This window comes from Triticum aestivum, chromosome 6D (genome assembly GCF_018294505.1).
Source record: "Triticum aestivum cultivar Chinese Spring chromosome 6D, IWGSC CS RefSeq v2.1, whole genome shotgun sequence".
Classification (NCBI taxonomy): domain Eukaryota; kingdom Viridiplantae; phylum Streptophyta; class Magnoliopsida; order Poales; family Poaceae; genus Triticum; species Triticum aestivum.
In genome coordinates this window covers 257,658,294-257,683,561 of record NC_057811.1, presented here as the reverse complement: position 1 = coordinate 257,683,561, position 25,268 = coordinate 257,658,294, and the positions used below count along the sequence as shown (strand labels likewise).

Here is a 25,268-nt window from a genome sequence, read left to right as displayed (position 1 = left end):
GGCCTTCATTTTGTTGACAGAAGTAGAAACGATCCAATCCATTCGGGGCTTCGGGGAACCCAAAAACGAACTCTGTTTACTTTTTTCATAGATAGATGATATATATATATAGGAATAATATATACATCCCTTTACTTTAGATGTCTATGTATCTATTTTGGAATCATCTCCCGATTCTCTTTTTTTTTTCTAATTCGCACTGCTCTTTCTCTCTAAATTGCATCGAAGAAAATAGAGAGAGAGAGAGAGAGAGCAGATGGATCATATCCCCTATAACGAACACTCATTCCTATCTATTGATAGAAAAGAAAGATCTTGTATGCAAAGCTAGACAACGAACATTTCATAATACACTCGTTCTGCATATCTTTAGGATAAAAGATAAAAATGCGAAAAAATTCATTTTCCTAAATAAAAAGATCAAGAAATCTACGCCCGAAGAGGTTGAATCAATAGTAAGAAGATACCACCCAGGCACAGAATCCGAAATAACAATCAGGAATAGGCAAATTCTCCTTATTTTTAGCGATTTTTATTATAAAAATATATATTTTATTGTATGAGAATACATGCAAGAGAGTTTGTATTTGCAAATGAAAATGAATATGGATCTAAATAAATTAGATAATCAATAAATAAGAATTGGAATAATAGTTTCTTTGGCAACGGTTTTTTCTAGTTGATTTGTCCTTATATATATTAGCCGTAGTGTAGTTTAATAAACTGCTCATAGCTCTTATCATTCCTTTATTGTCGGAATAGCGGAATACAAAATTAAGAAACGCAAAAAAATAAAGGGGAATCTCACCCCCTTCTTTATCATAAAGAAAAGATATATTTTAAAACTTCTTTAAAAAGAAAAAGCTCTCTCTCACCTTGAAATGCCATTTATAGATAGTTAGAATGTTCTTGCTGATATCGAAACACTCCTGGGGACGCCTGACCAATACTGGATTATATGCATCGGCTCCGAATCATGTCTTTGGTCAATAGTTAGGTTGCCCGGCTCCTATGGTTACTGCCTTACGTTCCGCTTGTTCGGCTAATGTAGTAAAGGGAGAACTACTGTGATTGTGTTTCTTGTTCGTCCGGCTAAGCACCTCAGTAGAGAAAGCCGAAAACTGACTGTCATGGTATGGCAAGAGTTGGTCAGCAATTCGGTGACTTATTATAAATCTTTTGCGATTTCTTCCATATTATATGAAGGACCGGGCTTTGAACAGTCATGTGCCTAAGGCATCCCAGTTCGGATGACCGCGTACGCACCAGGGGCTAGTACTTAGCCCCACCATAAACTCCTATGGCTAAGCCAAAGTACTAAGGCCGGATAGTCTGATTGCCTGGTTCGCTACGCAGGCACCTCCTTTACGGACCAAGACGTTGGGTCAAGAGTGATCACGCATTATTCCGAACACCCCCGTAGTATCTACGTGGGGGCTGAAGCCGACGACTGGTAAACTTTCAGAATAACAAAGTACGGCCGCACAGGAGGAAACTAATTTCAGATAGCACAGTATATTACAAAGCCTTGGTTCATAAAACAGCATCTGGGCAACCCAGATACATTCACTCAAATAAGACATCCTTCTAGCATTGGCCTTCTATTAAATGGGCACACTCTAGGACGTCTTCAAAATACCGCTCCGGCTTGCGGTAGTCCTTGCCTTCAGGTGGGCCTTCAACTGCCACGACGGTGGCCTTCATCTTCGCCCAGTGCATCTTGACATGGGCAAAGGCCATCCACGCACCCTCTATGCACGCCGAGCGCTTCACAGCTTCGACTCGGGGCAGGGCTCGGCGAGCCGCTTGACCAGACCGAAGTAGCTGCTAGGAATGGGTTCGGCTGGCCACAGCTGGACTATGATGTCCTTCATGGCCAAGCTGGACATCCTATGCAGCTCCGCCAGCTGCATCATCTGGTTGTTCAACTGCGCTAGATGCTCCGGCGCCAAGTACTGTGACCAGAAGAGCTTCTCCGTCGTGTTCCCCTCTTGGGCCCGGAAAAACTTCGCAGCGTCGGCGGCGCTCTTCGGAAGATCCTCAAATGCGTCTCGAGAACTCCATAGTCGAGTGAGCAGGCCATAGTTTTGGCTGCCGAATTTACTCTGCAAAAGAAAGGGATTACCAGCTGCTATCTGTTGGGCCTGCTTGATCTCCTCGCGTGCAACTCGGAACTCAGTCTGCGCCTCCTTGGCCTCCTGGAGAGCCTTGGCGAGATCAACCACTTGGGCCTTATTCCTCCCCTCCAAGGCCTCACACTTGCCAGCAGCGTCCTTGAGCTGTTGCTCCACTTCGATCACCCGCTCCTCATACTGGCGGCGGGTGACCTACTCGGCCTTTAAATCCATAGTCGCTTTGTCAGGGGCTGCTTTGCTCACCCTTGCCTGCTCCTTGGCTTGGGCGAGGGTGCTCTTCAGGGTCTCGACCTCGGCCGCACTACCTGTAATCATGATCAGGGCAACACACGAGCTTACTCATCGGCCAGCTCCAGCTTCCGCTTGAGTTCGGAAACTTCAATGGCCTGCGCGGTCGCCGCCAACAGTAAAGCCTGTTTATCAAATAGACCAGTACGTTACTTCCTGCGATCATTATTCGATCCTATGTTCGGCCTTTTTTCAAAAAGCCGAACAGAGTCTCAGGGGCTACTATCTATACACAGGCATATTTTTTCATATGAAAAACGGCTAAATACTATTACATCGCATACCTCGAAGCCTGTTAGCAGGCTGGTGAAGGCTTCGTTCAGCCCGCTCTTGGCGGACTGAACCTTCACAACCACCACACCCATCAGGGTACGGTGCTCCTCCACGATGGAAGCACGTTGCAGTGCCTCCATCAGAGTGTTCAGCACCTCCGAATTAGTGGAGGTCGCCACCGGAGTTGGCGCTTCCCCCTCCTTTGAAGGGGGCTGCTCACTCGACTCCGGAACCACATGGGTCTCCGGAATGGTGTTCGGCTGGGGTCCGGACTGGTCAGGGCCCCCGTCGTCAGTTTCCATGGGGTTTGTGCCTCCCATGTTTTCGGAAGCCGAGGCATTACCCTCTGGCAACGTCTTGGCGGCCTCCCGCACCTCTCCGTGGCCCGGAGAGGCCCTTTGGGACAACACTTCGGTGTCATCCGCGGCGGTTGGCGGAGAAGCTCGTGGAGGCGTCTCGCTCTCCGCCATCTCCGGAGCCAGCGAGTTCCCTGAAGAGGATGATAGTTTGGGGAGGTCACCGGCCGGACTGCAACACATAATATAATATGTTATCCTACAATCATAAAAGACCGGATACATGTAAAGCATCTTGGATACTTACGATGTGGCCTAGGCTTCACCCTGGGGCACCGATCGGGGATGGCTTCGGCATCCGAATCCGAGCCATCCGAGAGGGATATTTTCCCTCTCTTGGATGCCTCCGCCTCCGGGTCTCCGGAGGCTGCCCTTTTCTTCTTCCTCCCCTTAATGGGAGAATCGCTCTCTGCCTCCTCCTCCTCTTCATCTTCATCTCCCTCGTGGGAGGAGGGAGCTTCGGTTTCTCCGGACACAATGTTTGAAGTACCTTTACGGCGGAGGCCACCTTTGGCCTCCTTGCTCTTCTTCTTGGGCTTCTTCTCGGGCACTTGATACGGCGTCGGGACCATCATCCTCATTAGCAGAGGGATGGCTTGGTCTTCGGATAGTGGAGTCGAACACTTGATCCGCTCCGCCTTCTTTGTCCAGCCCTGATTGAAGGATGGAAGGCTAAGCATACCCTTTGATTTGTAAACCAAAGTTATGTTCGGAACTAAAAGCTTAATGGGGTGGCTGGATGCGCGATGTCGAGGCTGATGTTGTAGGTCGTCTCCGGCCACGACTTCTGGGCCTTGAAAAGCAGCTTCTAGATCTCTTCGTGCGTTGTGCCGGAGAATCGCTGCAGAGTACGTGGCCCTTCCGGATTGAACTCCCACATGTGGAGAGGCCGGTGCTGGCAAGGAAGGATCCGGCGGAAAAGCATCACCTGAATCACGTCAGTGAGACTGGTGTTCTTGTCTATTATGTTTTTGATGCGAGTTTGCAGCATCATCACTTCATCGGACGACCCCCAGTCCAGACCCTTGTTGGTCCACGACGCGAGCCGCATTGGGGGTCCGGATCTAAACTCAGGAGTGGCTGCCCATGTGGCGTCACGAGGTTCGGTGATGTAAAACCACTCCTGCTGCCATATCTTGACAGTCTCCACGAAGGCCCCTTTGGGCCAGGTGATGTTGGGGAGCTTGCTCACCAGGGCGCCACCGCAGTCCGCGTGCTGCCCGTCGACCACCTTCGACTTCAGGTTTAATACCTTGAGCCATAGGCCGAAGTGTGGGGGGATGCAGAGGAGCGCCTCGCACACGACGATAAACACCGAGATGTGGAGGAAGGAATTTGGGGCTAGATCGTGGAAATCTAGCACATAATAGAACATGAGACCACCGACAAAGGGGTGGAGCAGAAACCCTAGTCCGCGGAGGAAGTGGGGGATAAATACCACCCTTTCGCCGGGCTCCACGGTGCGGATGACCTGCTTCTTGGCAGGGATCCTGTGCGCAACATCCGCAGGTTGCCTCCCGGAGCTCCTTGATGTCCTTCTCCGTCACAGAGGAGGCCACCCACTTGCCTTGAGAGCCGGATCCGGACATGGCTGGAAAGGTTGGTGGCGGTGGGGAAGATCGAAGCTTGGGCGCTGTAGCTCGAGGATGGGAAGGCTGAGGAAGGAAGAAGGCGTGGGGTGAAAAGAACGGATCTTTATTCGTTTATATAGGCTGTGGATACCAAGTGCCCTCCTCAAGCCTTAAAACTCGCCTGCTCCCAAGGGGTCGTGCGAATGGCACGGTTGGATTACCCAAACCCGTATTGATGAGAATCCCACAATAAGGGGACATGATCTCTGCTTTCACAAGACGTGTCAATGGAGGCTGCGCCTCGAAACGCGAAGCGGGAGGCCAAAAAATGGTTCGAAATGACAAAGAGGCCAGAGGTGGCGTTTCACCGAAAAAGTTGTCAGTTGACAGATCTTATTTTGACTAAGTATTTTTCCCATGGTTGAGGGTTGTGACTGTTATACAGAGCCGGATATAGTTCTTTTATTCAGAAGACTGCTTTGAAGTATTCGGAGGAGGAACCCACCTTGCAACGCCGAAGACGATCTACATGCCGAACACCTCGTCATTGAAGACTAGTTCAGGGGCTACTGAGGGAGTCCCGGATTAAGGGGTCCTCGGGTGTCCGGGCCGAGTGATATGGGCCAGACTAATGGGCCGTGAAGATATGAGGTAGAAGGCCTTCCCCCGTGTTCGAATGGGACTCTCCTTTGCGTGGGTGGCAAGATTGGCGTCCGGATGTGTAGTTTCCTTCCTTTGTAAACCGACTCTGTACAACCCTAGGCCCCTCCGGTGTCTATATAAACTAGAGGGTTTAGTCCCTAGAGGCAATCAGAATTCATACAGGTTAGCTAGGTTTAGCCATTACGATCTCGCGGTAGATCAACTCTTGTAACCCCCATACTCATCAAAGTTAATCAAACAGGAAGTAGGGTTTTACCTCCATAGAGAGGGCCTGAACCTGGGTAAACATTGTGGCCCCTTTGTCTCCTGTTACCTTCGATCCTCAGACGCACAGTTCAGAACCCCCTACCTGAGATCTGCTGGTTTTGACACCGACACTCGCGTGTCACCTAATCGCCCCGTCTCTCACGAATATAATAGCTAGGCGGAGCGGACAGAGCCAACCACGCGGGAGGCGGCGGCGACGGAGGGACTGAGGAAGAGAGCCGTGTCCGGCGGCCTGGAGCGTCCTGACGGCCGCAGCGGGGATGGCCCATGCCCGCCGATCTGCTCGTCAACTACGACCTTCCTCCTCCAGGAAAACTCTAGGGCCTTTTCCCAAATAGATTGGAGAGTGCCGGGAAGGGCGGCGACCGCAACTACAACCTACGGCGGAGGAGAAACTAACCGCGAGCGACGGAGAACTGGCGGTGCTGCTCATGCTCGACTCAGCGGTGCTCTCGGTGCACCACCGATGGGTGATGATGCTTGAGCTAAGAACTCTGTGCTCAGAGCCACCGGTGGCGGCTGAGTAAGGGCACTGGTGCGGTGGAGGTACATCTCCTCCCTTTATTCATCCCTCCCTCTCTCCCTGCCCCCTCCCTCTCTCTTCCCCAGTGGGATCGCCGTGAGCCCGTGACCGTGGACCGGCCGGGTGGGACTCCAGCGGCGAGGAACGGAGAGCACCGGTGCTCTGTTGGCGAATGCATGTTGCGGGTACAGGGAGACCTCCGGCAATGGGAAATGGATAGAGCTTTGGCAGATAACCCTGTTCTCATGTGAACAAAATTTCATCTCTCTTGAATTTTTGTGTGCAAATAGCAGAGGAACACCGCTGCTGACAGGATTCTTATGACTACCAGCAGATCAACCCTTCTCATGCGTTTGTTGCCAAGGATATGCATGCAGCGAAGTGGAGGTTCCGCCATTTTAAGAGGTGGGATTAATGTTGTTGTACTGCTTGATTAGGAGTATGCAACACTATATTTTGATGTATACTACAGTATTATTTTGTTGCTGGTAAACATTATTTCCATCTAATGTTTTATTCAGAGGCAAAGAAAATTATGCTAACAAGGAGTTTATTTTGTCGGTTTTTAAATGGAGCACAAATATAAGACATGTTCTTCATCAACGATAGGAATTTTAATATGTAAAGGTCAGTAAAAAAGAATGCACATAAAATGCTACTCTTTTTTTAGTTGGTAACATTGTATACAGAATTTGAATCTAAATTATTGGAATTCATTGTTCCATATTGGAAGTTCCTCAAGAGCTTGAATAATCCAATTTGCGGTTCAAGATATACCCTAATTTCTTTCTTTCTTTGGATTCCGGTGGACATGTCATAGGTGTAGATGGGCTTGACCAAGCCATGAAATCAACTTCATTTATGCACAAGTTTTTTAGTAGATATTTTGTCAACATATGAATGGTGCTTGCTTCTTGCGTCCAAAGATGATTCACTCCTTTGTTGCTTCAAATTAGGCTCGAACCAACCATGCCTACAGTGAACACATCATAATTATGAGATGATTTTATTGTGTTCAATTGATTTTCATAATAGGCTGTTTGGCATTGTTGTTGCTAATTTCTCTGACCCTGATTTTTATAGCATGCCATTTTACACCGTCGGCCTCGCGAACCAACCGTACCTACAGTAAGCACATCGCTGTTATTGGCTGAATTTTTTTGTATTCCATTGATTTTCATAACATGCTGTTATTTTGCTAATTTCTTTGACATTGATTTTCATACCATGTTGTTTCACACCGTCGGCCTCGCCATACTCAGCCAGGTTGCCACGGGAAGGCGTCAGGTAGCCATTCATTGCGTTTCTCCTATTTCCTTTCTCCATCTCTCCATGAGGTGCTTTGAAAGCTGCTATAGGTTCATGGCCCGATTTATTTTCAGGAGTTCCATACGAACGGGTTGACTATGGGTGTGGGCATGGGTACCTCAGAGAAGGGCTCCACTCTTTCAGACCTAAGTATTCTTTACCTAATAAAAGATCCATGCATGCACTGCTATATATTTGGTTTAACTCATATTACAAGTATGCATCTATATATGTTCCCAAACCAGTGAACCCCTTCCTGTGTGTGAAGATTATGCATGCCTTTCACATTGCCGCTTCCCATTGCCCGTTGGTACCTGCCTCGGATGGTTTCACCATTGCCAAACCTATTGTAGTCGTGCACAACATACTTCACTGAAATCTTCGTAGCTTTGTGGAATTTTGCTGAAACCAATGTTACTATTTGAGCATTGGGAGTGAAGTTATTCTCTTCCTATGATGTACACGCCAGAGACGTTTGATGAAAGGAAATTCTATCATGATCTTTTATAGAGCTACAAATGAATCTTTACCAAAGTTTTTATGTAGGCAATTGTTTGCTCTGCTTGAAACTGTAAGGTCGGTATTTTGATTTGTTTTTTTCTTCTTAACTGCAGATTTGTCACCAACTATTACGTACATATATTGTGTTACTGCTAATTTCTCTGACATTTTAATAAAATAAAAATAATGATTATCTGAAAGTGCCTTTAATTAATCTAATGAAAAACTTCTCCTTCAATGCGATATACAAAACTTCATCTGAACCATCATTGCTATCATGATCCAGAGTTTTGCTACACATTCAAGGTACTGAGAACGCCCTAATTGCTAATACTTTGGAGGCATGCTGTGTAATTGTAATAATTATCAATGATAAGGTCTTACATATTTTGTACTGTTCAGGTCCTTCAATGGGTATATTGTGCGTCAAAGGTCCTGTTCATCTGTAACAAATTCCGTTGTAGACTGAGTCGTATGTGTTCTTCAATCTATTTTCATGTTGTTTTCTTGGGCCTTAGTGTTTTGATTCTTGGGCGTTTTGACAAATGCTTCACAAATGAAGCTCATGTTAACAATTTCAGAGGTGTAGGTTGGTCTGCAGCTCATGTGGGCGGAGGAGAAGCATGCTTCAGTTTGTCCCACAAAAGTAGTTGCCTCAATCCTTGCTGTCACCGTCGGAGACGAAACTTGGTGGTAAGCCTCTTCTCCTCTTCTCAGTTCTTTGCCTTTGCTTCGAATGATCTCTATTTATGTTATTATTGTTTATAAATATCCTCTGTTCTTCTAGCTGACAATCATCCGTTGAATACTGAGCTATGTTGCCAAACATTACAATGCATTGTTCTCAACAGAAGTAAGATTTTTTGATCCTATTCTGAAGCTTTTTTCAATGCTTATATTTGGATGTGCATGGTGTGGTCCATGTTCCACCGATTCAGGAAGCACACGGCTGAATGGAATCCAATGGAACCAATGTTGCAGCTATAGCATCCTACATTTAGTGATTCGTCTTTAATTCGGTCATAACAATTGTATCATCTATATTATTTCACTTGCATCATTCCCTTCCATTGGTGTTGTAGCTGGTACTTGCCAGTCTCTATGGAACATAGGTATAACTGCAGTGAGTGAGAAGAGTACATGATTGTAGGTTGCAACTTGCTAATTATGTGGCGTGTTCATGTGTGCGTATTGTAGTTACCTGAACCGTGTAAAAATGGACACATTTTTCTAGAATATTAAGCTATGTAAATTATGTATAGATGGATAACTATGTAAATTACACAACTATTTTGCTGGAAAGTGAGACGTGCGTTGCACGTGCAAGCTAATTATGAGGTGAGGAGTTTATCCAATTTTTTATTTTATTTCTTCTAAAGGGTTTGTACAAACTCATCCAATTAACTGTTTTTCATGTGTGACATACACATATGATTATGATAAATTTCTAAAAAATCATCCTATCATTATGAAGGGAGAATTTTCTTTGGACGGTTATTCGTGCGTTGCACGTGCACACTTACTAGTAGCATGAAACCGAAGAACTTCCGTAAATCACTAAGTTACCTTAATGGGGATATGAATGTTCGCAATAATAAGCATTTCATATTTATTTTTAACGGTAGATAGAGGTAGTTGGAAACTTCCAATAGTGATTGTCGTAGATTTTTCAATAACATTAATACCATTCACTTGGAATTGTTTCTTCAGAAAATGCACCGTATGCTCATTATCATTGATATGAAAAGTGACCTTGCTTTTATTGCAATCAATAACAGCCCCTGCAATATTCTAAAAGGGTCTATCAAGGATAATTGACATGTTGTCATCCTTGGGCATCTCTAGTATAACAAAGTCAGTAAAGATAGTAACATTAGCAACAACAACGGGCACATCCTCACAAATACCGATAGGTATGGTAGTTGATTTATCAGCCATTTGCAAAGATATTTCAATAGGTGTGAGTTTATTCAAATCAAATCTTTTATATAAAGAGAAAGGCATAACACTAACACCAGCTCCTAAATCACATACAACAGTTTTCACATAATTTCTTTTGATGGAGCAGGGTATAGTGGGGATTCTGGGATCTCCAAGTTTTTTAGGTACTCTGTCTTTAAAAGTGTAATTAGCAAGCATGGTGGAGATTTCAGCTTACGGTATTTTTCTCTTGTTGGTGATGATGTCTTTCATGTACTTTGCATAAGGAGGCATTTTCAAGATATCAGTCAAGCGAGTACGCAAAAAGACTGGCCAAATCATTTCAGCAAAGCGTTCAAATTCTTCATCATCTTTCTTTTTAGTTGACTTAGGTGGAAAGGGCATAGGTTTTTGAACCCATGGTTCTCTTTCCTTACCATGCTTTCTAGCAACAAAATCCCTTATATCGTATCTTTTATTTTTGGGTTGTGGGTTATCAAGATCAACTGCTGGCTCTATCTCAACATCATTGTCTGGTTCTTTATTATTTGTTTGAGTGTCTGCATGAACCTCATCATTATGTTTTTCATTATCAGAAGGTGAGTGTTCACTACCAGATTGAGTTTCAGCATCAGAGATAGAAACTTCATTATCATTATCAGGAGGTTTTTCTACTTCAGGTTCACTAGAGGCATGCAAAGTCTTATCATTTTTCTTCTTCTTTTTCTTTTTAGAAGGACTAGGTGCATCAATGTTAACTCTTTGAGAGTCTTGTTCAATTCTTTTTGGGTGTCCCTTAGGATAAAGTGGTTCCTGAGTAATCCTACCTCCTATAGTCATCACTCTAATAGCATGATCATTGATATTATTGTTCACTTCATCAAGCAATTCTCTTTGAGATTTAGCAACTTGTTCTAATTGAGTTTGAACCAAGGAGACATGTTTTCCCACACCTCTAACATCATTTGATATTCTAAATAACAAGTCACTCAAGCGAGCAATGATATCAGAATTGTATTTCAATTGTTTCCTAACATTTGAATTGAAGAGATCTTGCTTTCTAATGTAATTTTCAAACTCATAAAGGCATTGGCTAGGATGCATATTGTGAGGATTGTCATTTAATTTCATTAAAGAATTTACCTCTACCACCTTAGGTGGTGGTGGTGTACCAAGCCCATGTATTTGTTCAATAGGAGGTAAATTTTTGACATCCTCAACATTATACCTTTTTCCTTCATAGATTTCTTTGCCTCTTGCTTATCTTCAGGACTGAGATATAAGATACCCCTCTTCTTTGCAGTAGGTTTAAGCGGTGGTTCGGGAAGAGTCCAATCATCATAATTTCTCAATATGTTATTCAATAATTCTTCAGCTTGTCCAATAGTTTGTTCCCTGAAAACACAACCAGCACAACTATCTAGGAAATCCATAGAAGCATTGGTTAGTCCATTATAGAAGATATCAAGTATTTCATTTTTCTTAAGAGGATGATCAGGCAAAGCATTAAGCAATTGGAGAAGCCTCCCCAAAGCTTTTGGGAGACTCTCTTCTTCAATTTGCACAAAGTTAAATATTTCTTGTAAGGCAGCTTGTTTCTTATGAGCGGGAAAAATATTTTTTAGAGAAGTAGTTGTCGTAGGAAACCATGGCCACCTATGGGACCAAGGGTCCCTTGCTGGTTCGGCGGGGGATGTCACGTTGCATAAAGAGAAGAAGAGCGTGGAGCAGCACAACAGAGATCACACGGGCAATTTTACCCAGGTTTGGGCCGCCGTGAGGCGTAAAACCCTACTCCTGCTTTGGTGGATTGATGGTGAAAAATGCTGGTGGCCGTAGCGCGTTTGCCCGGCAGGGTTGCCTCGGGCAGAATGGCTATGTGCGTATAAAATATGAGGGGGGGGGTGGATTCGCTAACACAGGGTCCAACCCTTTCTAAGGTTTCCATGGGCCTCCATTTATAGGCTAAGGGGTCACTACAGTGGCAAATCAGTCATTATGCACTGATAAGATAGCAAATAGTGCTGTCATACCTAACTCTGCAATCTGACAGGGCACATTAAATGCGCCGCTCAATGTCACATCGTCGCTTGCCCGGCAAGCCTTGCCGGGATGCTTTGCCAGCTTCACGCCTGCTTGCTTGACACGTCGCGGGACGGGTATCGCCTGTAGGCTTTTCCTGTAGAAAGAGGCTGCCATGTGGCAAATGGCTGCCACTTAGTCACTTTGTGGCTTGACACCATACTGATCGACGACGTGCGTCGTGGTGAGGTGGTTCCACCTCCGCAAGTCCCGGCAGGCCCTGCTGGGGCGTCTTGGAGGTTTTCCTTTGCTGGTAACCCCGTCCTCGCCAGGCTCGCCTTCCCGGCAAGGGAGGCCTTTCTCCTGGTGTTTTCTTACTTCTCTGGCTTGGTCTTGGTCCTCTTGATATGTATGTTGGTCCTTTGAATATCTTGGTCTCTTGTACTTTGGCCTGGTCCAGTGCTGTAATCTTGCTCCCGTGCCCGTGCACAGTCTAGGCACCGGACCCAGGGTTTGTTGCACCGACAAAAGCCTCAGGTCCTGCCCCGAACGTGCCGCCAAGCATCATCGGGGTAGGCCCTAATAAGTGCACGGGCAGGGGTGTGGAAGAGACTAGCCTCTTGGGGTCTTCATTGCTTCTTCATTAATCTTGAGCCCGGGCCAGTTTCCAGTTTTCCCACGTGTCATGCGTAACGTTACGAAAATAACTCAGATCATGGCTTGCGGGCTACCCATGCCCCACGATCACGGGGCAGAAACCGCCATCCCACTTGCTCCCTGCTTTATGCACATCTACCCCATGTACATGATGCATTGGGATGGGTAGGTGGTGGATGCAGACAACGCAGGGACAAGTGCCATGGCAGAAAACCAGCCGTTGATGGTTGGAGCAGAGGGTCAGCCTTGATTCCCAAAGCTACCGAAGGCGCAGGGAGGCCGTATTGGGGGAGCGGCGCGGTCGCTTCCTGTTTGAGAGGGCAGCCCCCTCCCTCGTCGCTTTATAAAAGGGGGCGGGAGCAATGCGTTTTCTCACACACTTCCTTCTTCCTTTCCTTAATCTTCCTTTGCCCATCATGGTGAGGGGGCGAGGGCGCGGCGGTGCCCCAGCGGCGGCGATGAGAGTTTCTACTCGATAGCCCATCCGACCTCCTCCGGACCCCGCGGTGGCTGAACCCGCTGTGAGAGGAGGGAGAGGGCAAGGTCACGGTCGCCGTGGTGCTCGAGGAAGAGGAGGACGGGGCGGTGCTTTGGCCATGCCTCCACCGGCGGCTCCTCCTTCGATGGAAGGTCACACCGGAGATTATCCTCGAGAGTTCATTGTCAGGCTGTACAAACCGCCATGCGGTCACCTCCGTCTCCCTACTCCATTTGCGCGGGAGATGGAGCTTGAATTGCCCCATGCTCTGAGGCTGCACATGAGGGGCTGTGGAAATGGCGGCATGTGGGTCGATGTCGACTTCCCTGCTCCTCATGTTATGTATTTTCACCGTGGCTGGAAGACCTTTGCCCGAGCCCATAGCTTGTCGGAGGGGCACGTTCTCCAATTTAAATTAATGGAGAGTGGCCTGCTCTCTGTCAAGATTTTTGGGCACTCGGGAACTTGCTTAGGGTGCTGCACGGAGAGCACCACCGACGACAAAAGGTCCTCCTCGAGTGAAAGCGATGAGGAGGACAGGGACGATGATGACAATGGTGGCGAGCGAGAGGGCGATGAATCTGAATTCGACTGAGTGTCGCCCGCACCATCTTCATCAGGCGGTAGCACCAGCATCTGCACCTGCATCTCCTTCCTGGCAAGGCGGTTTGCTGGGGAGTTGGGTGCAGAGGTGGGGATGGTGCCTCCCGGCTTCCTCCAGCAACCTTCCAGCTGGACCCCGGCAAGCTTCCTCTCGGGCTGCAGCTCCGTTAGCCTTGCCGTGTCCTCCTGGCCCTGGTGGTGGCGGCAAACGGGTCGCCTCCGCCATGCTCTCCATCGACGTGTTCGCAGATGTCCTCCTGCCCCCGCCAGGCAACCTCTCCTGGAGCCCAACGGGGTCAGGCCGGGCTTCTGCTCAGGCGCTCCTTTTGCTCCCTTCACCTTCTACCGCTGTGCCTAGGAGGAGAGGGACAAGAAATGGGCATCACGGGGCACTTATCTTTTTTCACTCTTAAATTTGTAGGCACTTGCCAAATTTTAGTTCAAATAATGTACTCTCTCGAGTCCATGTGTGTGTTCTGTAAGGTTTGTACTTGTATTATCAACATATTAATGAAAAATATGAACCTTGTCGGGAACTCACGCATGTATATGTCCATGCAGAGGTAGAATGCCTCTTTAGTTTAAATAAATGAGTCTTCCCTGGCAGGCTATCCTGCCGGTACCCTTTTATTTTTCTGCAGGAGAACTGAGCCTATCGAGCATAAATAAAGGGACCAGCCCCCCGCCACTCTCTTTTCATCACAGGCTACTGCGACCATCCATGCTGAAGCAATGTTCGAGCCCAGGGATGGGAGCACCTAAGTTTCAAAGAGCGGCGAGGTTTTAGCATGCATGATTTTCAGCTTACAGAACACTTATGGACAAGAGGTAGAACTTATCTGCTCGGCTTGCCGGAGATCACAGTGCTGGTTCATCTTCCAACCTCCCGGTAGGGCTAAGCTCACGACAGGAACCTGCAGTCTTATGCAGCTGGAAATGATGCAAGATGTGACCCTATCTATATGTATATGCAATGGTCATGAAATGCTTATGCAATTCTATTGGAATGCTCCTGCATGCGTGCAACTTGGTCGGGGGCCCCCCAGCGCCTCGTTTATTTCTCTGTTGCTCAGGGTCTGCGCTTGGCTTTGTACAAGGGGTTACATGCAACTGAGGCAAGGCCTGTACAAAAGGGTGGCTGCCAGGCAGGGCCCGACAGCCGTGCCTTACGGGTAGAACTTGCGGAGATGCTCAATATTCAGTGAGTTTTGCAATTGAATGCCATCTCCGGTCTCCAGATGGACTGCGCCAGGTCTGGTGACTCGAACTACCTGGTAAGGGCCTTCCCACTTCGGCGTCAACTTGTTTGTACCCTTGGCGGATTGAACGCGCCTAAGGACAAGGTCGCCTTCCTCAAAACACCGGTAATGAACCTTGCGGCTGTGATAGCGAGGCAGGGCTTGCCGATAGCGTTCAGCACACATAGCAGCCCGGAGACGGTTCTCCTCGAGTAGCACAGTGTCGTCACGCTCGTGCTGATCTTGCACTACTTCATCGTAGGCAAGCACTCGAGGTGACCCATAAATGAGTTCCGTGGGGATAACAGCTTCTGCCCCATAGACTAGGGAGAAGGGAGTCTGCCCGGTAGCTCGATTTGGTGTCGTTCTGAGGGACGGGAGAACTACCAGCAGCTCATCGATCCATCGCCTGCTGTGCTTCTGCAGCATATCAAAGGTTCTTGTCTTGAGTCCTCGTAGCACTTCAGCATTCGCCCTCTTAGCTTGCCCATTGCTTCTGGGATGCGCGATAGAGGCAAATGAGATCTTGCTTCCGAGGGCATGAGCATATTGCATGAAAGCGCAGTTCATTGTCGGTAATGATCCTTGCCGGGACTCCAAAATGACACACCAATTCTTTCAAAAACTTCCTCATGGCAGCTACTTCCGACCACTTTGTAAACTTGTCGATAGCGACGAACAAGAATTCAAAGCCCCCGACAGCTTGGGGGAATCAAGCAAAGCTTTCCATATCGGCACAACAAGACAAGGACCGCCAAGATGGCAGGACGGAGGTCATCACGGAGTCCACCGCCGCGTCACCACCAGAGGCTTTTGTAGGCGAAGACTACTTTTGTCAGGATAACTTGTACTAGTTGTCTCCCTTCGAATTTGGCCGTTGTGGGATCCCTTCCCGCCTACATTTGGGAAGAGGACCAAGGCCACTATAACTAGCCACCACCATAGAAAGGGGGGTCATTCAGATCAGCCTCTCACCCACCAACTCATTGAGCACAAGCACACCCCACCTCCTGAGGCTGTTCATCCATTGTACTAGTTCATCCTCAGCCCCTCGAGGCAATCCACCACAAAGCTGGAGTAGGGTATTACACCGCAAGGTGGCCCGAACCAGGATAAACTGGTGTGCCTCTTGTTCGTTGGGTTCTTCTAGCTAGGCTGTGGATTCGGTGAGCAGGCAGACTAGGGAGGACGAGTTCTTCGCACGCACCCCAGAGTTCGAACCTCTCAAGGGTCTGCGGAACCCTGAATCCGACATAGACCGAAAATGGCCATGATAAAGGGATTGTCTGAAGAGCTTGTGCAGGCAGGTGGATGTTCTTGGAATGGAACTTGCAGGCTTCACATTTGGTGACTAGGTCAACCGCATCTTGGAGGGCTGTGGTCCAATAGAATTCTTGTCAGAATGCTTTCCCAACTAATGCCCTTGATCCAATGTGGGAGCCGCACATGCCTTTGTGTATCTCAGCCAGCAGTTCCTTTCCTTCTTTCCGGCAGATGCACTTCAATTTCACACCGTTGGGCCTCCTTCTCTATAGAGTGTCATCGACAAACTGATACATACTGGCCCCCCAGGCTACTCTTTCAGCTTCATCTTGGTCATCGGGAAGTTCTCCGGTTTGGAGGAAATGGACTATGTGCCTTGCCCAAGTTAGAGCCTCGGGCTCGGTAACAAAGACTAGCCGCACCTCCTCAACTGCGGAGGCACGTTCCTTGTTCGTGGGGACCATAGGCCCGGCTGGAGGGTCCGGTCTATCGGATGTGGGGTTCCGGCAAACCCTTAAGGTTCGAACACTGGGGTGCACGCGAAGTCTCTCCCTCCTACCGATCTACGCTCTAGCTCGCTAAGATCTTGCGGATGAACTCGTAGAACTCACAACACAGAAAGACACGAGGTTTATACTGGTTCGGGCCACCGTTGTGGTGTAATACCCTACTCCAGTGTGGTGGCGGTGGATTTCCTCTAGGGCTGATGATAAACAGTACAAAGGAAGAACAACCTCCTGAGGTTGAGGTGTTCTTGTGCTTGTGAACTTGTGATGTGAGGGTTCGTCCAGTTCCACCTGCCTCTACTGTGATGGCTAGCTCTACTTATATAGGCCCTGGTCCTCTTCCCAAATATCGAGCGGGAAGGGAGCCAACAACGGCGGGCAAATTTGAAAGGGGACAGCTAGTACAAGCTATCCTGACAAAAGCGGTCTTCGCCTGCGAAAAGCCCTGGGGTGACGCCGTCTTGGGCTGCATGATGACCTCCGCCTGGCCGTCCTCCTGGTCTTGGTCTCATTGCACCAATATGGCAACCTTTGCCTGATGCCTCGGTACTCTTCGCATGCGCTGGCCTCCTTAGCACCAAAGAAGAAATAAGGACACTGCGCGCACCGGCGCCTGCTTGGTACCGTTCGATATGGCTCACGTCACGAGAGCCTCGTGAGGTTTGCCTCGCCTTGATATCTCCGCTCCTCGTGAGCCTACCTGGCTAGGCCACTCCAGAGGAGGTCTTGCTTCGTCCGCCTCGCGAGGCTTGGACCCTCACGAGGGTCTTGGGTGTCTTGCTGATGAAGATGGGCCGTACGGCCTCCTGCTTAGCTAGGCTGTGGGCCGCAGGCAGGCAAGTCTGGGGACCCCCGTTCCCAGAACGCCGACAGTAGGCCCCGGGCCCAAGGTGCGCTCGGGCTTGGCTTCGCGGCAAAGCCAAGGGTCAAGTTCGGAGCACCGCGGGCCCCAAAAGCTCGCGGCCTCGGCCGACGCGTGGCGGTTGATTGGACGTGGGCATCTCCGCTTCCCCACGCTGCCTCGGGAACTGCATGACTTGACAAGTCCCTGCAACATGCAAGGAAAACATCATTACCTGCGATCGTGGGAGACGCCGGTTGGCCTTCTCTTGCTATAAATGGAGAGGGGGGCGGAGCCCCTGTTGCCTATCTCTTCCCCACTTGCTTGCTTCTCTGCTCCACTGCTCGAAGTGCCACTGATGGCGCCATGAAAGAAGTTGTCTGCCGCCGAGAAACAAAAGGCCCCTCACGAGGGCCTCGGTTCCCGGGCCCAAGTGCGGCCGCGGCCGTCCGCGCAAGCATGCCGCGACCCCTGCCGTGGCCCACCGTCGAGGTGGGATCGTGGCGCGCGGAGGGGATCATCCCGTCAATGGTGGTTCAGCCAATGAGGGGGGGCGTGCGATGGTGGCGTGGCCTCCCTGCCCGCGCTTCCATTCGGCTGAGGTGTCACCGGAGTTCGTTGTCTGGTCGGAGAGGCCGGCCGGTAACTGGTCCAACTTCCGTGCTTTTTCGCCGGCGAACTGCCGGCCTCTGGTCCGGGCGGGCTCTGGCTGCAGGAAGACGACTGCTGCAGCAGGGCCTCTTGGGTTGCGGTCGAGACTTCCGCCGTGGGCAACATAGCCCTGGCCCGCGGCTGGCAGACGTTCGCCTGCCCGCGCGGCCTGAGCAGGCGGTGCACCCTCTACTTCAGGTACGATGGTGAATCGACCCTCTATGTGAGGGTGTTCGGGGAAGACGGTCGCCGCGCCGGGTGCTGCCCCGAGACTAATGACGGTGAGGAGGTGATCGGCCTTGGTGATGGTCGTGACGAGGACGAGGGCGAGCCTGCCCTCGGCGGCGACCACGTCTTCTTCAGCTACGGTGGCTCTTCCTCCGGTGACAGCTCCAGCACTGGAGGCTACGACCAACCGCCGCACCGTTGCGCCCGCTTCGAAAGAGGCAGCGGGTCATCTCGTCGTCGCGCCTCCGTGAAGCGCGAGGAGGGGTCTGGCTAGGCTCAAGGCGTCGCCAAGGGCCTGCCTTTGCGGATTGCTGCTTTGCTTAGTTTTTCTTTCTTTCCTGCATCGGAAAACGAAACCAGTATGGGCCCGGAGGGGCGTGTATCGAACTTTGGTTCTTTGGTTAATGCACTGTGCGTGTCCTTCCCATGCCGTGTTGTTGTTTTGTGCAAAGATAACTTAACCTGATGCGTTTGGGGCGCCCTTTCCTCACGTGGTGTCTGTGTTGCTCGAAAACTGCAAAAAATTCGTTAGGAGGTGCACTAAAGGACTTGCCGTCCACCCAAGCCTTGACTTGGCGCCTCGTATCGCGGTACCCGAGGGGCACGGATTAGGAGAGATGTGCCAGCTTCCAGACTCGAACGAGGGTGACTCGCGAGAAGGCAAAGAGAAGAGATCGCGAGAAGGCAAAGAGAAGAGAAATGCTCGCGAGGGCACCTGCCTAGCCCCCTCGCCAGGCATGCGAGAGAGAGAGAACATGAGCAAACCAGAGCCGAAAAAGCGGTAAAAGGCTAGGGAGCCAAATTAGCAACGAACACCAAGAGCACCTCCGATTAAGGAAAAGCGAGCCAACTACGGAAAGCAAATGAAAAGCCGCGTCCGGCACCTAATCTAGTCTTCAAGTCTTCTCACCAGCGCGGAGCTAAGTGTGGTCCACTAGGCGTGGGAGGGAGCCCCAGGGCCTGAGGCCGGCACTCCTGAGACTCCGGGGCGTGTACAACCCCACTCATTATTACGTGAGAGTGTCACGGGCGGCGATTCTTCACAGGCTCTGGGCCTTTCTTGTCAGGCTCTGGGCCTTGCTTCATGGATAGAACTTCCGGAGGTGCTGGATGTTCCATGCGTTCTGGACGGGTATCCCGTCCCGCGTTTCCAGGCGCGCTGCTCCCGGCCTGGATACATGGACGACCCGGAACGGGCTCTCCCACATGGGCGAAAGCTTGTGCAGCTGTCAGGACCCCGATTCCAAGTCACATCGATCCATCCGGTAACACCTCATATTACTTTGCGGCCTCATGCACGGTATTCCAACGGGTGTCGCCTTACCATGGCCTGGGACCGTTTGCGTCTTTTGGCTCACGTATATGATAGTGTCGCTAGCATCCATATGACAGAGAACCCGGGCCGACATGACTAGTCGTGAACCCAAAGTGGCACTAACTTACGGGGACAGGCATTCATGAATCAACATCGAGCATGTCGGTCAGCAGCGTGCGAATCCGGGCTGTAGCACTGGGCTAACAGGACTCCGGTGAACCGGGCTGTAGCAGGGTAGGCAGTACTCCGGATGTCACCGTGTGACATTTCCCCGCAGGGACAGACACAGGAATGAAGTGAATCACATGCCGGCCAGTCAAGTGTTCCGGAGCAGTAGTGCTGGGCTAGCAGGACTCCGGTGAACCGGGCTGTAGCGGACTACTATGGCTCATGGAAGCACAAGACTACATTTCCCCATAAGAGAGGCTACCAAGGATAAACAACTAGGTTGTCGGATCCCACACATACCAAGCATTTCAATCATACACACAATATGCTCGATATGTGCAAATACAACATGGCATCACAACAAGACTCTACGACTCAGAGTATTTATTCATTAGGCCCCGAAGAGCCAGATATTACAAACATGGGTCTCATGACCCAACATTCAGAGCATACAAGTCAAAGCACATGCGGAAGCTTAACATGTCTGAGTACAGACATCTACAAATGAAAAAGGCTGAGAAGCCTGACTATCTACCAGATCCTACCGAGGGCACAAGATCGTAGCTGAGGTATCAAGCTAAACGTCCAAGTCCACACGGAACTACTAGCGAGACTGACGTCTCTCTGCAAAACATAGAATAGGCAAACGTGAGTACAAATGTACCCAGCAAGACTTACATCAGAACTAGCTACATATGCATCGGTATCAACAAAGGGGGTAGTGGAGTTTAACTGCAGCAAGCCAGCTTTGACTCAGTGGCTATCCTGAACTACGACTGCAAGTAACTCTTTTGAGGTGGCGCACACGAGTCCACATATTCACCATATCAATACACCACTATGGATTCGCTCCCGTCTCCTACGAGGACGCCATCCATAGCACTCACGCTTATCTTCCGTATTTTAGAGTATCCACTTTCACTTGTCTATGAACTGTTATAGGCAACCCAGAAGTCCTTTTCCGCGGACACGGCTATTCGAATAGATGATGTTAACCCTGCAGGGGTGTACTTCACACACACGCTCTCGCCACTTACCACCATGTACACGTCGTGTACCTCGGCAACCTTCAAGCGGAAGCCTGGCGAGGGAGTCGGCCACAACCTGACTAACCACACAAGTCTCTCGTCCAGGTTTATTGCCTATTTGGGTTCCATCCGCAAGGAGATCCGGCCGGGGTGTCGCTCACGGCCCCAAATGATGTGTACAGGGTTCCAAGCCCACCAAACGGGCGACGCTTGGCATACCCGGCCACGGTGCCTAGTCTGACCCAAGCCCACCTGTACCGGGTGCCACTTGGTAGACTACTAACACAACCTACAAACACCAGAAACTAGTTGCAACTCCTGGACAGAGATCAGGTTGATTAATAAGTCGAGAGAGCTTGGAGCGCCCGGAGCCCAATGTGTGGTAGTAACTGTTCATGGATCACAAACACAGAACTCAGTTCCTGAGGACGGTTTCAATGATACAACCCACCATGTACTCCTACATGGCCTCTCACCGCTACCTTTACCAAATCATGTTCACACACTTAGCTCTCACACAGTAGGACATGTTCACAACTATCCAATTCATTCCCGATGAATCAGACCTGGCACAACTCTAAGCAATAGCAGGCATGACAAACAAGCATGAATGAGTAGGCACATCAGGGCTCAAACAACTCCTACTCATGCTAGTGGGTTTCATCTATTTACTGTGGCAATGACAGGTCATGCAGAGGATAAAGGGGTTCAGCTACCGCAGCAAGTAACAGATGAATCGTTGTTGTCCTAATGCAGTAAAAGAGAGCAGGAGCGAGAGAGTGGGATTGTATCAGAATGAACAAGGGGTTTTGCTTGCCTGGAACTTCCGAAGATCATATAGCTCTTCATCGTGTCATCGAACTCATCGTCGGAACCACGTCTATCGAGAGGGGACAACATCGGCAAACAGAGAAGAAACACGATCAATGCAATGCACAATATGATGCATGATCATGACATGTCAATATGCTGTGTGTTGGCCTAATGCAACTACAATCAGCTGGGTTTGAGTTATTTTGAACCCAAGGTTCAAGTTCAAACTCAAACTATGAATTATAAAATGCATTATCATGTTTTGATATAAACAGAAGGTTTAAGTTGCTTTATCATGCATGAAACCAGTGCAGATGGATAGATCGGATTTTTCTGATCATTTTTCATATATAACTTGTTTCATTTGGAGCTACGATTGAATTTCTATGAATTTTAGAAGTTTAGGGCATTTTCTGGAATTTCCTGTATAAGAATAATTCCAGTAATTAAATTACTGCGTCAGCACTACGTCAGGATGACGTCAGCAAGTCAACGGGTCGTCCAGGTCAAACTTGACGTGTGGGGTCCACACGTCAGTGACTAACTAACTAACCTAAATTAATTAGTGTTAAACTAATACTAACTAGAAGTGTCAGGGGGGTGGCCCACGCGTCAGTGACACAGGGGAGGTCAAACACCCTGTTCAGCGGGGTCAAACCCGCCGGACTTGGTCCACGGCTCGTCGCCGGTGAAGCCCGAGACGGCGGAGGGGCTCGGGATTTGCCCACGGTCGACCAAATCGGCCGCGGTTTGGTCCTACGCATAGCTGGGGCTCGCGCGCATCTGGTAGGGCAAGCGGGAGGAGCTGGGGTGGAGCGAGCTCGCCGGAGTCGAGCTCGTGGCGGCGGCTGGAGTTCGGACGGGGCTGGGTTGGGCGCTACGGTGCACGGGAGGAGGAGCTGGTGGTCTCTACGGGCTCCTGGTGCTGCGTTGAGCACAGCGGTGAGCTTGGCTTCGAGCCACTTTGGCTCTAGCCACGTCGGCGACGAGGCACGGAGGCGGCGAGCTTCGGCCGCGGTGGTTAGTGGGGCTAGAGGAAGAAATCGACGGCGGGGAGAGAGGGGTTGGGGTGAGGGGCTCACGGCGGTTGCAGCGGTGGCCTCTTCGAGCTCGGGGAAGGCCGGACGGCGACGAGTCGACGATGGGGATCCGCGGCGGCCGACGATGAAGAAGAGGTCGGGGACGGCGTTTTGAGGCGTCTGGCATCGAGTGGGTCGACGGGGAGGATGAGGGCGTCGAGGCGGAGGCCATGGACATGTTGGCGAGGCGAGGGAGGGCCTGTGGCCATGGCTATGGCGACAGCGAGCTCGCGGCTATCTCGGCCATGGTGGAGAGGGCGAGAGGGGGGCGAGGGGGAGAATGGCGGGGCGGTCAGAGCGATCCAGATGGCTCTGGCGGGTCTGTCCGCGGCGCCATGCAAGCTAGCAGGCAGGAGGTGGCACGGGCGCGTGTGTGCGCACGGCGAGCACGCGCTCGGCGTCATTCTGGCGCGGTGGAGACGACGACTGGCGTCGGCCAGCTGGTTTGGGCCGTGCTGGGCCAGGCCAGGTAAGCGCCAGGTGAGTTTGCTCTCTCTCTCCCTTTTATTTCTGTTTCTGTTTTTGCTATTATGTTTTGATTTAGTTCAAAGACCAAACCATTTTCGAAATTCATGAAAATAATTGTGTGAACTAAATGGACTTATCCAAAGCTACACAACAATTTCCAGAATTATTGAACATATATTTATTATATAATAAATATAGATCCAATTCAAATATTTATTGGATTAATTCAAAGGCCCAAAATAAATATGTTAAACCTTCCAAAAATATTGGTTTGAATTTTATTCTTGCCAATATTTTTCAAGGTTTAGCAGGAACATTTTCTTGGGCTTCTTTGAGAAGATTTTAATGTTGATCATTTTTAAAAGATTTCTGAGGCTTTGAAAATTCCTCAACTCAAATTTCATTTGAATTTAAACATGATGCATGGACGCAAGAAACTAATTGCATTTCAGCCTATTCTAAGCCAGGTTTGTATTTCAGCCTGTTAAACGCCCGTTTACCAGTTCGATCCGATAATAGTTTCGGCCTGTTAGCGGCCCGTGGTGAAACTGGGCTATTTCTTGTCCGAAGTGACTTTAGATATGATGAACTAACCCTAATTTATTTCGGCTTTTCCGTGGACTGTAGGTATGAAGAACAGACTCGATCTAAACTATGAAAAACTGCAAAATCTCACCGAGCAACCTGGAAATCTAATACGACTTGATAGAGGCAAAGGTGTCCCGTCTTTCGATGAGATGGTGCCTATCGTTTTTGATGGAGTAGACTTTAACGATCCGACTACGAACGCGTGAGGACGTCGCGCCTTAGCAATTGCTAAACCAACTCCGAGAGGTTATTGACCACACCGGAGCACGATCAACTTGACCACGAAGGTCTATTTCCTACAAGCAAACGAAGAACAAGCAAGAAACTAAAGTTGCAATCTGGATATTGCGAATAAAAGAGGAAAGCTTTATTGATCAAGTGGAGTTCTGTGACGTATTGGTCTTGTCATTGAACACAAACGAAGTACGTGAAGTTGCAGCTATGGCAAACTTTTAATCTAAACAAAACCCAAAGTCTAAACGATGCCCTAAGGGTTGTATATATGGAGGAAGAGGGGGAAATTTCTTGGCCCTTGGAGGAGGGGTCCAAAACCAACCCTAACTCTTGTTTCCCCACACATACAGACTCTAAAAACAGCCTATACTCAAGTATTGACAAATTACATGGGCTTGGCCCAATAATAAGGTGATGCGGCACCTAGAATAGCCTCTGGATGAAATTGATGAAGTGGCATCTTGTATATTTCGTCCAAGGCTTCATGCACTCATTATGGTAGCTTCAAAGTCCTGAAATCATCACTTGTAACTCCATTCTTGTTCCCCATGCGTATGCCATTGATAATCTCCAAGTGCAAGGAATCATCGTAGCAATTTCCAAAGGTGGAAGTGATAAGTATGGAGTGTCGAACCCACAAGGAGCTAAAGGTAATATCAATATTCTTTCAAGTCCTATTTGCCACTGATACAACTCTACATACACCGAACGTTTGCTTCCAACTAGAAACGAGAAATAAAACTACGTTGTGGGTATGAAGAGGATAGCTTTGCATGATATTGGAGAACTACACCTTACAGCGGGAATCCTTCACGTGTGCGCAGCACAGAAGGCACCATAGGACAGCACCAAAATAAAACATACAACTCAAACCAATCTATATCATCAATCAACCGAAAAGACAAAAGAAATCTATTCAAAACATCATAGGATTGCAACACATCATTGGATCATAATATGTGGCATAAAGCACCATGTTCAAGTAGGGGATTACAGCGGGGTGCGGGAGAGTGGACCGCTTAAAAGAGATGAGGAAGGTGATGAAGACGGTGATATTGATGAAGACGATCACTGCGGTGATGGTTCCTCCGACGACACTCCGGCGCCACCGAGAGAGAGGGGGAGAGAGTCTCCCCCTTGTTCTTCCTCCTCCATGGCCTCCCCACTAGATGGGGAGAGGTTCTTCCTCTGTTCCTTGGCCTCCATGGTGATGATGGCCCCCTCCGGCTTCCTCCTCCAAGGCCTCCGATGATGATGGCCCCCTCCGGCAGGGTGTCGGAGAA

The 25,268-nt window shown here is 49.3% G+C and overlaps 1 long non-coding RNA gene across 2 annotated transcripts; it reads left to right on the top strand.

Moving 5' to 3' along the window:
* Window positions 1–5,678: 5,678 nt before the first annotated feature.
* On the top strand, window positions 5,679–9,217 carry LOC123144578 (uncharacterized). 2 transcript variants are annotated; one of them, XR_006471731.1, is made up of 3 exons: window positions 5,679–6,099; window positions 6,408–7,363; window positions 7,459–9,217. It is a non-coding gene; the product is annotated as an uncharacterized lncRNA (long non-coding RNA). The 2 variants fall into 2 exon arrangements; XR_006471730.1 differs by having other exon boundaries at window positions 5,679–7,363; window positions 7,459–8,578; window positions 8,824–9,217.
* The last annotated feature ends 16,051 nt before the right edge of the window (window positions 9,218–25,268 follow it).